The following is a 14,257-nucleotide window of genomic DNA, read 5'->3' on the forward strand; positions in this document are numbered from 1 at the left end:
GTTCAAATCTTTGTGACCCCATGGGACTGCAGGTTTCCCTGTCCTTCACCATCTTCTGGAGTTTGCTCAAACTCATGTCCATTGAGTTGGTGATACCATCCAACCATCTCATCCTCTGTCCGTCCCCTTCTCTTCCTGACCTCAATCTTTCCTAACATCAGGGTCTTTTCCAATGAGTTAGCTCATCACATCCAAAGTATTGTTGCTTTGGCTTCAGCTTCAGTCCTTTCAATGAATAGTCAAGACTGATTTCCTTTAGGATTGACTGATTTGATCTCCTTGTTGTCCAAGGGACTCTTAAGAGTCGTCTCTAGCACTGCTTCTTATATAAGTTTAAATAAGTATTCATTTAAAATTTTGAAAGTATACATACTCATACACACATATGTATATGTATTCCTCTGTATTTGACAAAAATATATGTACAAATATGATTTATATATGTGCATAGAGGTCTTAAAGGATTTATGCACCAAAATATTCTCACTTTTCTTTTCTTGGCAGATTTAGCAGTAATTGATTCTTAATATCTTCTTAAAAATCTACATTTTTAAAACCCCATGTAATGAACATGTGTTATTTCATAATCAGAAAAATGTTCCCTTCTTTTACTATTCCTTGACTTTAGCTTGACAAGGAGTTTGAATTCATAATTAATTGGAGGAAGGGAAATAGAACATCATGAAACTTTCTGGTTCATGAAACTTTCAACGTGAGTGAAAAATGAATATTCTCTAACATTTCTGACATGCTGATCTCTCTACTTAAGACTCTCCATTTTTTAACTTGTTAGGCCATGAAAATACTCATTACCTATTTCGAAAACCTCTGCCAAAGCTCATACAGATTTTTGGCGAAATAATTTAACATAGCAATATGAAACTCCAAAGTACAGGACTCATGTGAGAAGAAGTTAATATCTAAAACATAGATTTATATGAATAGTTTAATATTTTATTCATTCAGTTTTCATCCTATCATTTCTAGTTGTATTATGTACCATAATAATGAGTTATACAGATTGTTATCCTTAAAATGGGAAAATAGACATTCACACAAATAAATGTAAATTGTGACTGAAAAATGTCACCACGGGAGAGAAACAGCATAAGTAAGGTCCTTAAAGCATGAACTCTGGAGTCTGATGCCTGAGATTGATCCCTTCTATCACAGACTAACTATATGACCCTGGGAAAATCACTTAACCTCTAGGTCCTCAGTTTGCTGATATATAAAATGGAAAAAAAATTTTAAGTATCTATTTCATAGGATTGTTATAAGTAATGATTAGGCTAATTAAAATATTATTGAGCTAACTAAAATATTAGCTCAATCAATATTTACAGCAATCCTATGAAATAGGATTATGTAATTTTACATGTTTGACACATAGTAACTTCTAGTTAAATGTTTCATAAATAAGAGAACAGAATGAAGTACGTGTATAAAGAGCATTGAATAAGGAGAAACAAATGACTGTTGATGGCCAGAGAAATCCTTCCTGCATGTCCGGTGACTGAAAGGTAATGGCTCCCTACATGACGGGCATGGGCTGAGGGAGCTGTGTAAAGTTAAAGTGCAACATGGAGAAAAGTAAGGACAGACAATGGCGGGTATGTTTGGCCACATTAAATATTGGGGTTTTAGTTTACTAAAGTGTTATACAGAAGGTGTGACTTGATCAGGTTTCTCTTTGGAGTAAAAATAATTATTACTCTGACTATGGAGTAAAGACTGGAAGAAGACAGTTGACTCTAAGGGAAAGTCTGTTAGAAATTGATACAGTATTATAGGCAAGAGTGTGGTAGCTTGAACAAGGACAGAGGCAGTAGAGAAGACAAAGGGACACATTGAAAAGCAGCAGGAGGAAAAACCCTTCCTAGTGGTAGACCAGGCTTCCTGGTGGCTCAGATGATAAAGCATCTGCCTATAATGTGGGAGAACCGGGTTCAATTCCCGGATCAGGAAGATCCCATGGAAAAGAGAATGGCAACCCACTTCAGTATTCTTGTCTGGAGAATCCCATGGATAGAGGAGCCTGGTGCACTGCAGTCTATGAGGTCACAAAGAGTTGGACACGACTGAGTGACTAACAGTTCACTTCAGTGGTAGATCAGGTAATGAGAATAAGAGAAAGGGAAAAGGTAAGGTTAATTCCTGGGTTTCTGGAGCTGTTGAGTCAAGGACCACTGAGGGAAAACACTAGAATTAGCAAGTAGAGAATGACTTTGAATCTAAATAAGCTGTGTTTGTAGTAACTTTGAATTATCCAAGTAAAAATATTAAGTAGGCAGCTAGTTATATGAATTTGGAGCTCAAGAGGATTGCAAAGCTGAACTGTAGTATCAAATTTTATTACATAATGGATATTAAAACTAAATTGGAAAATTTTAATTATAATGTGGGACAAGATAAAGGAATAGAAACAAGTATAGATGGAAATTTGGGATCAAGGAAGGGTTGTCAGAGTTGGTTTCAATGGAGAGCATCAAAAATTGATAAGAAAGAGCTATTTGAGAGGATGTTAAAAATGCAAGACAAAAAAGGATAATCAATAGCACAAGGTTTTTGAGTAGGCAAATAAATGAATTAGCTTTAAAGAAAAGACTTCTATTGAGACCAAGAGAAAAGGAGAACAGAATGGCTCATGATGTAGGATCCTGAGCCTCTAGCATATTAGCCCCCTCTTGTTCATCCTGCCCAATCAACATAATGTCATTGGTGTGATGGATGCATGTGATATTCTGTGGGCTCCTGATCCCTTTATACCTGATTATGAGAGAAGGAATATGAGTTAGCAAAGCCCTAGGTAGGGCAAACACATTCATAAAGTTTTGTCCATTCTATGAAAATATGAACTACTGATCTTCTTCTCTGATTAGAATACAGAAAGCAAAAAAAAAAAAAAAAAAAAAAAACCACTTTCCCCAAATTAATGGCCCAGTGTCATTTAACTGAGGTTTTCTATATCTCTTTTAGGAACATATGAAACATCTGGCACAAAGGCTGCAAACAGGGCTACTATATGTATGAGCTTGCAGTGATCTAAAGTTATTCTCCAGGTCCATCAGTATCTGAAGAGGCCAGACTGACAAATCAAAAGGAGATACGGAAATAACAAGGGAGCACCACCCCACTATCTCTTCTGTGCTCACTCTGCCCTTGCCCCAGAATATGGTAGCCAGGAAAGTTTCAGAGGTTCCCGTTAGGCTGTCCTCAGTATATGATCGCTTACCAAATAAGCCAAATACTCAATGAAAGAATTATCCCAACTGTAAGTATGTTCATCCTACTATACATTTGGGAAATGACCACGGAGTAGACCAGTGGAACCAATGGACCCATTAGAAAGTAGATTTTTAGAACTCCTTTTACTATCTAACCTTCATAAACCAGCATTCTAGCAGGGGAGCCATCATGATGCTCTGGGGTCAGAGCAGGATGGGGTCAGCCATCACGATGCTCAGGAGAGCCATTGTGATTCTCCAAGCAACTTACTTGTGTCCAGTAGTCCTTGAAATATCTGAGCATTTCCCTCTCCTGAGTGTGTAGTCATCTGAGTAAATGATACAGGTTCTCCTGGGGAGGCACAGTGAAATCATTACAATATGCAATTGCCAGGGAGTTGCTGTGACCTTTCTCTGAGGAATGAGGCCACCCTTTAGTCAGTGGTTCCAGATCTGAAAATCGGCTCAAGTCCAAGAACTGAGAAAGGAATTATGACTTACTAGACTGACACACTTCAGCTTCCTGCCCCTCCTCATCCTTCTCATATAAATTCTATAAAAGCTAACTAGTTCCAGAAATATCTGTAATCACCTAAGGCTACAGATTAAAGGAGAACAGATTTCAAAGATGCATGATGAAATTTTTATAGTATTAGAAATATTCTGTTTCTTGCTTATGGCATGATAACTGTATATACTGAGTTGGGCAAGAAGTTTATCCTGATTTTTCATAAGATCTTAAGGAAAAACCTGAACAAACCTTTTGGCCAACCCTGTAACTGCCAAAATACATCAAACTCCACTTAAAATGGATTTCAATGTATGTAATTATACTTTAGTAAATCTGGAAGGAAAGGATGCTGTACTAAGTACTAATGAAATAAAAATATACAGAAACTGTATCCCTGTACTCAATGTATAATTTTGTAAACAAGAGAAAAATACATGTAAATATGTTTAATAGATACATGATATGAGTTGTACCATGAAACAAGTACAAAACGTTATGAGGATTTAGAGGTGGAAGAGGTCACTTCCATTTAGGGAGCTCTTAACAGAGCTTATGGAAAGAAGGTAGCATGTGAATTAAATCCTAAGATATGAGCTAGATAGCTTATGGAAGCAGAAATTTCAGGAGAACTGAATTAGGAAGACTTTTATCTTGATTTATATTTCTAAAAACCCATGGAGTATGCTTGAAAAATGTTTTATTGTTCAGTCTCTAAGTCATGTCTGACTCTGTGACCCCATGGACTGCAGCACTCCAGGCTTCCCTGTCCATCACCATCTTCCAGAGTTTGTTCAAACTCATGTCCACTGAGTCACTGATGCCATCCATCCATCTCAACCTCTGTTGCCCACTTCTCCTCCTGCCCTCAGTCTTTCCCAACATCAGGGTCTTTTCCAGTGAGTCAGTTGTTCAAATCAGGTGGCCAAAGTATTGGAGCTTCAGCTTCAGCATCAGTCTTTCCAGTGAATATTCAGGGTTGATTTCCCCTAGGATTAATTGTTTTGATCCCCTTGCTGTCCAAGGGACTCTCAAGAGTCTTCTTCAACACCATAATTCAAAAGCATCAATTCTTTGGTGCTCAGGCTTCTTTATGGTCAAGCTCTAACATGCAAAGGGACACAAATCTCATGTAAGAAATTTTTCAGAGATAAGACAATGAAGACCAATTAGAGCCAAGTCATGGATCTCCTATGATTCTAGTGTGTAAGTCACAAAGTACTAAGAGTTGTGTGGCCAGAACTTTGTTTCAGATGAATATTACACTGGTGACTCAAGGCAGAATGGATTGAACAAGAGGCCTGGAAGGAAGCTAGGATATGCCACTGAAATTTTTCCAGTTCACAATGCTGAGATGAGAGTGGATGAAAAAAATACATAGGAGAGTTTGCAGAATAAGGAATTGGGGGCCGACTGGATATCTTGGTGGAAATGAAAGATAAGGAAGATAATCCCTAAAGAGTAAGTTGCCTCAATCAAATTAAGTTTCCTCAATTAATATTGAGCAGAATTATTATCAGAAGTCTCTGAAAATTAAAGTTGGTTTGAGAAGGGGCTCTTGGATGAGGTGATTACCTTTTCACTCACTGAATAGTTATGGAGGGTCAGTTGTGCACCAGAGAGGATATGTTGGAGATACAGATAACCAGACAGATAAATTATTCATCCTGAAAGGATCTATATTCTTGTTTGAGAAGATGGAAAATAAACATGTAAATATATGTGATTTATTTTAAATATAAGATAATTCATTGCAATTAGGAAATTGTGCCTTCAGGAGAGTATTTCTCTCAATGGAATGTTAGACATCAAATTGTGTTTATGGAATCAGCAACTGATTAAAAACAGAGCTACTGGGCATAGAATGCTACTGAAAAGGAAACATAGCAGCAATTTAATGAAGATGAAAAAATGTTAATTGAAAAAAAGAAAGAAATTGGAAACTAAGTTCTTGGAGATGTGAAATAACTGGAAATAATTAATAGAGTAAGTTCTACAAAAGGGATTTATTGTGAGCTTAGTATTAGCCACTGGCTTTGAGAAGAAAACTGAATCTTCTTTCTCCATTGTTAAGACTTTATAAAAATTAAGATTAAGATGATAGGTGAAAATACAAAGAAAATGCAAGGGCGGAAATACCTGACCTGAGGGAATATGAGTTGGAAATAAGGTTGACTTTTTTTAGATGGTGTGAATAAAAGTTTTCACCTTGGTGAAAATAAAAGAGGACATGGATTGGTTTCCTGATCTGAAGACAGCAGAACATTTAGGGAATGGCAGCTATGAAGACTCTGGCTCTGCATCATGACAGTCGACTAGCAGGATTTGCTGGGAGCTCACCAAAGTTCATTTTCTTTGAATTTTTAAGCACCTACATTAACATGATTTTCTCCAAAAATCCAAGAGTTGCTGTTTGTTTTTCAGTGGCTAAGTCATTTCCAAATCTTTGCAACCCCATGGACAGTAGCACACCAGGCTCCTCTGTCCGCGAGATTTCTCAGGCCAGAGTACTGGAGTGGGTTGCCACTTCCTTCTCCAGGGGATCTTCCTGACCCAGAGATTGAACTTGCATCCCCTACATTGTCAGGCAGATTTTTTTTTTTTTCCACTGAACCACCAGGAAAGCCAACTCAAGAGAGGAGAATGTAAAAAATTCAGGTTGTAGATCAAAATTAAATCTAATTAAATACATTAAAAATGAAAAATATGGAAGACAGTCAAGGGCATCAGGTATATAAAGGTGTTATTGAAATCGATGATGACGACATGTTCAAACATAGATTGAAAATTCAGAGTCTCGGGGGACGTCCATGGTAAAGTGGTAAGGTGATAATAATAAGACAGTCATAAAAGTGGAAAGTAAGAAGATCCTAGACAGAAAGGAACAGCAGAAACTAGGGTAAAGGGTTACAGAAATTTCTAGAGATAATAGAGTCAGGATGAGGTGTTAGGCCTTAATTAAAAGTATTGTATACAGTAAGGGTTTCAAAAGTACTTTTCAAATTTCAGTCCTTTGTTTATTTACAGATCTCTATGTGAAATCCTAAAGTGCTAATTAAAGTCTTTATAAACATTTGCACATAGTAATTTCACAATTCTTTGAGGGGATAAGAAGAAGCACTTCATCTTTTCAACACAGTTTATTTTTACAAGTGATAGTTATCAATGTGAAGTTAGAAAAAAGGAATTTAAGATGCCTTCTCTGAGGCAACAGTCTCTTTTTTGGCCAGAAAAGGAAGATGATGGGATTGGATTACAGACTAGAAAATTCCTAAATGGGTCTCATGCTACACTTACGATGATTGAATTAAATTCCATTACCCCTGGGATTTGGTAATCAACCAGGGGAACAAACGAAAACTAAAGAAATAGAAGAGAACATTCTCTCCTAACTCTCTGCTTCTCAGAAGTAGAGAAAATGAATGTTTAAGAGCTATATTATTTTGACTGGAAGAAACAAAACTCTGGCAAGGCAGCAGGTGGCTATTGTTTTGAAACAAAAATAAACACAAATCCTCATATCTTAAAATTCAGTTCAACTGAGTATCAATATCTCTTGGGTATTGATGTCCAACGGTGTGCTCTGAAATGCTAATACAGTGAGTGACTTTATACTCTGGATCACATATTCAAAATCACTAGCCAAAAGCCAAAGAAACAGAATATCCTTCCCTTCCTTGTCTTATAAAAGACACATTTTTGAAACTAACATTTATTGGGCAACATCCACTGTAAACATTATCATGATAATAGAACTGAAACATCTGGTGTACCTGTTCCCTGAGAGCATTGCCTTTTTCATCACCTGGCAACACGCATAGTACTGTGAGGTCTACCCAGAATAATTTGCCTATTTTAGACAAACCACAGAGTAGCAAACTGACTACATCGCTTAGTTCAATTTGGTCACATCTCTATAGAAATATTTGTTTGATTTGTTTTCTTCTACAGTAGAAGGATTTTTTTCTCTCCTTTTCTGGAATGCATAAATTCATCCTCTTAGTACAGTTTAGAAGTTCTGCAACAAGCTGGCGGTCTACATTGACAGGTGTAAAATGGCAACAGATGGATCAAGACCTCCAAATTGCAATAGACCCAAAGACATTATTCTCAGAGGACACAACATTGGACCTGAGGGGGGTGTCATTCACATTGTATTCTATGTTGTGCAGTGTGGTGGCGCCCTGGAGGGCAGGTGACAAATGAGTTGACCAGATCAGTGTGCATGATCAAATGTTTGTTATGTGGAACAGACTGTCTATTCATCATGCAAATAATAAAAAGCGAACGTTCACATAGTAACCACGTCTGCCTGGCACTCTTCCAACCCTATGGGAAAGGCAACATTATTAACTCATTTTATACATACAGAAGCTGTGTTAACTAGAGATTATGTGCATGGCCCTGGGTCATAAAGCTAATCAGTGGCAGAGCCAAGGTTTGAAACCAGGTAATCTGCCTCCAGAATCTGGGCTCATCCACTTTCTAAGTAGAGGTCCTGATTTTTCCCCAAAGTCAAAGTAAAATAGCATTTACACACACACACACACACACACAAAGCTTAGAATTCTTGAGACCTGCAATGAAAGAAATGTTTGGTATGGTACTTGATTTATTATCCAGGCTGGGTCTTTCAAAAGAAAGTACTAGATAAATTTTTCTAGTATCTTTTAAAAATATAAAAATAAATAAATAAATAAATTGGCAGTGGTTTTGGAGAGAGCAAATTTAATTATGAAGCAATTACTTCTTTCCTCTTTATATGGTAACATCCAATCGGCATCAAAAAAAGAAACAAGAAAGGTTTCTTTAGAGAAGATTATCACATCCTCCTCTTTACTTGCATTTTTCATCTCTTAAATGGAACACAGCAAAAGAAAAGTATGGACTTTAGCTTGCCATATGTCTCTTTACCTTTAGCATGATAAAGTTAAAGTTAATAAACAACAAAAGAGAAATACATGAAAACCTAAATGCATAAAGAATAAACCAAATATCCTAAAATGGAGACGATTACTGGTACAATTACTTTTCTGTTGCTTTTATTCACATGCTTCCTGGTGATGCCATATCTGATTTTTGTCCCTTATCTGATAATAGTCAACTAAACTAAATTTTTCAGGAACATAAGAGAACTTTTCACAATATGTTATCCAGAATTTTAAAATGTACTTTGCTTTTATCAAACACAGAAACTATTTTCCTTGAGTTAAAACAAGCATGGCTGATTTAAATGTGCCAGGTAACCACAGAGTACAGTTTTTTCCAGCAAGATGTATCTTCTACTTGACAATGTTCATATATCATTCTTAGATCCTGACAAATAACATGATCATAAAGATTTTACAACCACACTAGTAATGTATGGCAAGGTTCACATAAAAGGAACTCTGGCAATTTGTAGAAGGCTTCTCAATAAAATGGAGCACACCTCCACCTGAAATAGCGATTGTTAAAGACCGGGAGATATGGGCATTCGGATGAATATTGCTTGCAAAAGTCAAAGGTAGCAAACATGCTTTTGGATTCAACTTGACTCTGTATCCCAAAATGAAAGTCACAAAGCAGGCATGAAGACATTATCTTCAGAGGGCAACGATAAACGTTTCCGTCATGAAAACTTTTAAGAATACAAACATTTCCCAATTCTGTTTAAACGTGCCAAAAAGCAAATGCCTTAACACGAACTAAAATTTTTCCTAGAAAAAATTTTGTTGATTTTTCTGGAGGTTGATGTAGGAGGCTTTAACTTGACAGAATATTAAAGCCATTTCTTGGAAAGCTCAAAAACCACAGGATTGTTTCTATTGATCAGGAAGAAAAGCTGAGGCTGTACGCAATTTATTTTGCCATCACTATGAGTGTGCAAGGGAATTGCACTCAAATGTATCAAAAATATTCATATTCAGATTCTTTAGGAGAGAATGATACTGGTCTCCAGTTTAAGGAAGGGTACGCCCTGAGCCCACAGCTGGCTGGGCTCTCTAACCCAAAGAGCAAGTCTAGGTTGTACTTGAGACAAGGCTTTCCCACACAGCAACTGTCAGCATGGTTCTTAAAAGTATGAAATCTGATTTTTCCATCACCTTGTCTTTTATTGACCCAGCAAACAATTCATATTTTACAAAACATTCATTGAAGGAGAAATTGTAGTCAAGACTGAAAACTAAATTTGAGAGATGAAAAGGATGGAGTGTGTGTGTGTGTGTGTGTGTGTGTGTGTGTGTGTGTGTGTGTGTGCTGCCTTATCTTTTTATTTGTCTAGCTGAGACCAGGAGAATGAGCAATGCCTGACTTAATAAAAAGGGATGTAATATCAAGAAGAGCTTTTCCTCACCCTTTGTTCTAGCTGGATTTGAAAGTCAGTGTGATTTTACAAACAAATGCTTCTATGAGAACCCATGGCAGAAAACAGACAGGCAGCAAGGCACAAACAAAACAGGAAAGGAAGGAATCAGAAGATTTTGTTCCTTACTTTCTCCTTCCTTGTTCATCTTGTGACTTCCTAACCTGAGCCTTCCTGTCTGCATCTTGTGGACAATGAGCAGGCTTTAGAGTTTCGTTCTTTTGTTTCCAAGTAACAAAAAAACCACTTGGGTTATCCCAAGGGCAGAGGTTCAGTTCAGTTCAGTTCAGTCGTTCAGTCTCTCCAACTCTTTGTGATCCCATGAATCGCAGCACGCCAGGCCTCCCTGTCCATCACCAACTCCCGGAGCATACTCAAACTCATGTCCATCGAGTTGGTGATGCCACCCAGCCATCTTATCCTCTGTCATCCCCTTCTCCTCCTGCCCCCAATCCCTCCCAGCATTAGGGTCTTTTCCAGTGAGTCAACTCTTCGCATGAGGTGGTCAAAGTACTAGAGCTTCAGCTTCAGCATCAATCCCTCCAATGAACACCCAGAACTGATCTCCTTTAGGATGGACTGGATGGATCTCCTTGCAGTCCAAGGGACTCTCAAGAGTCTTCTCCAACACCGCAGTGTACCTTAAATATAAAGATGCTCAGCTGAAGAATCACAGCTGCTGTGCAAAATATTCATTTACTTTCCATCTGTCTCTCTTCATCCCTCTTTCACTATACACATCATCTCTCTTCTACTCTCTCCACCTTTTTATATCTTTCCTACTTCCTTACAATTTCAGTGTGCACAAGGCTCTGGCTAGTCACAGTCCTGATCCATGACATCCTTTAAAAAAAAAAAAAAAAACTTCCTATTTTGCTTAGATTTCAGATTCTCAAGATAGAGAATGTGGTTGCCTCAATTCATTCTGTTGTATCCACGGTTCATAAATATTTGGTCACTGTTATAGCTTGAATTGTGTCCTGCCCAAAAGATATGCTGATATCATAACTCTCCTGAAACTTATGAATGTGACCTTATCTGGAAATAGGGTCTCTGAGCTGTAATCAAGTTAAGATGAGGTCCTTAGGATGCTATGATCGGTGTCCTTATAAAAAGAGGGAAGTTTGGGATCAGGCACAGACAGAAGTTGGCCAAGTGAAGACTGAGGCAGGAATGGTGGCTACACTTCCATAAATGATGGCATGCTTGGGGCTACCAGAAGGTGGAAGAGGCAAGGAGGCATATTCCTTTAATGGCTCCCTGCCAATGCCTTAGTTTTGGATTCTCGCCTCCGGAACTGAGAGAATACATTTCTGTTGTTTCAAACTGCTCAGCTCACGGTACTTTATTATAACCGCTCTAGGAAACTACAACAATCAGTTATTCAATCCTAATCCAAATATTTGTAAGTTGTTTTATGTCCAAAAAAATGACACTTTTGCCCTTTGGCTGAACTTGTGAAAGACCTGTTTTTCCCTTTGAAACTGTGGGAGTAAGTAGCCGAAGTCCATGTCTCTTGTCAAGAAGGTATCTGGTAACTATTGCTGAGAAAGATCTTCTCTAAAAAAAGGGAAGGAAAGGGATATTCTTTTTGCAGAGGTACATGGTTTATTCTCCAATTTCTGGGAAAGGGGAACTTTTCAAAAGGAAAGAAAAATCTGTACTTTCTTCTAAAATTGGAACTGGTTTAGAAATTTCTTTAATATTTCTTTTTGTTTCCTCTACTCAAGTTCTCATACTTTTCAAAAGGGAATTTAAATACAGGAAGGATTCCATACTTAACATTGACCATCACTCATCATTTTTTGAAGTCTTTTGTTCTTATTAGCATCATGGTAAAGCCCAAGGAATATAAAGGTACATATGCCATCCAACATATCCTATTTGCTTCCTTCAATTTTTAAAAATTGAAATATAATTGCCATATAACATCATGGAAAGTTAAGGGGTACAATTTGCTGAGTGGATACATTTACATATTGCAATATATTTCCCATGAGAATGTTAGCTAACATCTCTATCTCATTGCATAATCACCAACACAGAAGTAGAAAAATCAGGAAAGTGAAGGTGTTTGGCAGAGAAGTAGGAGGAACTCTGAAACTATTCTTTTTAAAGAGCCAGATAGGAAAGGTTGCTGACTTTGCAGACTACAATCTCTATCACAAGTTGTAGCACACATCAGCCATAGACAATATGCACATGAATGGGCACAGCCCTATTACAATCAAAATTTACAAAAACAGGAAAGGGGATTGGATTTGACCTGGGGGCCATGGTTTGCCAACTAGAGGATCAGTGAAAACACTCATAGTGGTTTTTGCTGAGGCTCTTCTTTGGTTTGCACTCATCATGGACATGTATAACATTCTATCCAGGAATTCTATCCTGGAAGACTCAAATGATCTTGTCCTCTCCCTGTTTCTCCAAAAATCAGTCTCAGCCACAGTCAATTCCAGTGTAGGAGAACAGCTGCGGTCAGTGATAGGACCTTCACGGCAGAGAAGGTGTCTGGTGCTTCGTGGCTTACCAAGGCCTGGTGCTCCTATTATGACCTTCCTCTGTCACTTGGAACAACCTGGAAATGTTCAGAATTCAGTGTGTGCTGGCAGTCACACTTCACCTTTTGTTGACAGGTTGCCACACTTATGTCCTTTGTCAGAAACAAAAGTAGCATGTAAAGTGGAGGGAATCCTTACCATGAGCATATCTGGATGCAAAACCCAAAACAGGTCTACAGTCCCACAGACTGAACAAATGCTTAATGACAGTAGAATGCATGTGAGTGCCTACTGGTGTTCTTAGAGGCACAAAAAGAAGTTGGTGTCTTGTTCTATAAGAACAGTACACAATACTCACTGTCGCTAGCCACAGAGACACTTAATTCCTGATGCCACCCTGGTCAGTCCTCAGAGTCATTCACATGGTCAATGAAACGCACAATGACCTTGCACCCACCTACACATGCTCAGAATGTTGCTACCTGCAACAACTCATGTGTAAGGTCAAAGACTGAACAGAGATCCCACACAGTTTTCTGACCTACCATTGTCCAAATATCCCTAAGACCTTCAGCTATTATATTGTCCAAACCTAAACCACTTCCATTCATAATAGGTGATTCCATCACAGGCACACACGCAGCATATTTCTGCCCTTATCTTGCCGATGATGTGCTGAATCTGGCTCTTACCAGCTTGTCAGAAACAAATGTCAAATTTTCAGAAAATTTTTGACCAGTTGACGTCACACTGTAGAGTCATAGTGAAAGAATTCTTTTCATGTGCATGTGTGCTCATTCGCTTCATTCATGTCCAACTCTTTGCAACCCCATGGACTGTAACCCGCCAGGTTCCTCTGTCCATGGGATTCTCCAAGGAAGAATACTGGAGTGGGTTGCCATTTCCTCCTCCAGGGACTCTTCTTGACCCAGAGAGTGAAACTGTCTCTCATGCCTCCTGCAATGGCAGGCAGGTTCCTTACCACTAACACCACCTGGGAAGCCCTTTTATTTCATAAACATTAGCAAATACTACAAATGGGGATCTTTCTCCACAGAGCTGAATGAGAAGCATTTACCAGAATAGCACTGGCCCTGGTGCCCTAGTGCACCAGCCAAAATTTTGTTCTTGTCTTTTGTCCTTATTGAACTGATCAGCCACTCTATCATCAAGTTCCAGCTTCGCGGTGTCTTCATTCCCTGACCATAGAACAATGAAATAAAATCGGCTGTTATATCTCCCACCAGGAACAATGACAATGAAAAAAAAATTGGCTGTTTTATCTCCACCAAGAACACATCTGGTCCACATGTCAGAGAATCCATCTTGTAATCCCTCATGATGCTCCTTCAGGAGTGTCAGCTGTTAGTATCATCAGCCTGTGGCCCAACCCCACCATCTACAGTTCCTCCAGAAGGCAACATCAAGTGCTTTTAAAAGATTAAATGTAAAAGTGAGCATTTAGTAATGAGTATTTTAAAATTCCAGACTCAGTCAAAAGGAGCACAACCCCCTAAAGAAATACCCATTCCTGGGACCAGCTGCTTCTGCAGAGTGGAGAAGTAAGAGCAGCTGTGAATGTTGGCTTCAATCCAGTGTGGTAAGTTAGGGATGGTCTGCTGCTCTTCGTGGAAACCATTCACAACTCCACTTTTTAAGATCTGTAATAGGGATT

Source organism: Muntiacus reevesi, chromosome 11 (assembly GCF_963930625.1).
Source record: "Muntiacus reevesi chromosome 11, mMunRee1.1, whole genome shotgun sequence".
In the NCBI taxonomy this organism is placed as follows: domain Eukaryota; kingdom Metazoa; phylum Chordata; class Mammalia; order Artiodactyla; family Cervidae; genus Muntiacus; species Muntiacus reevesi.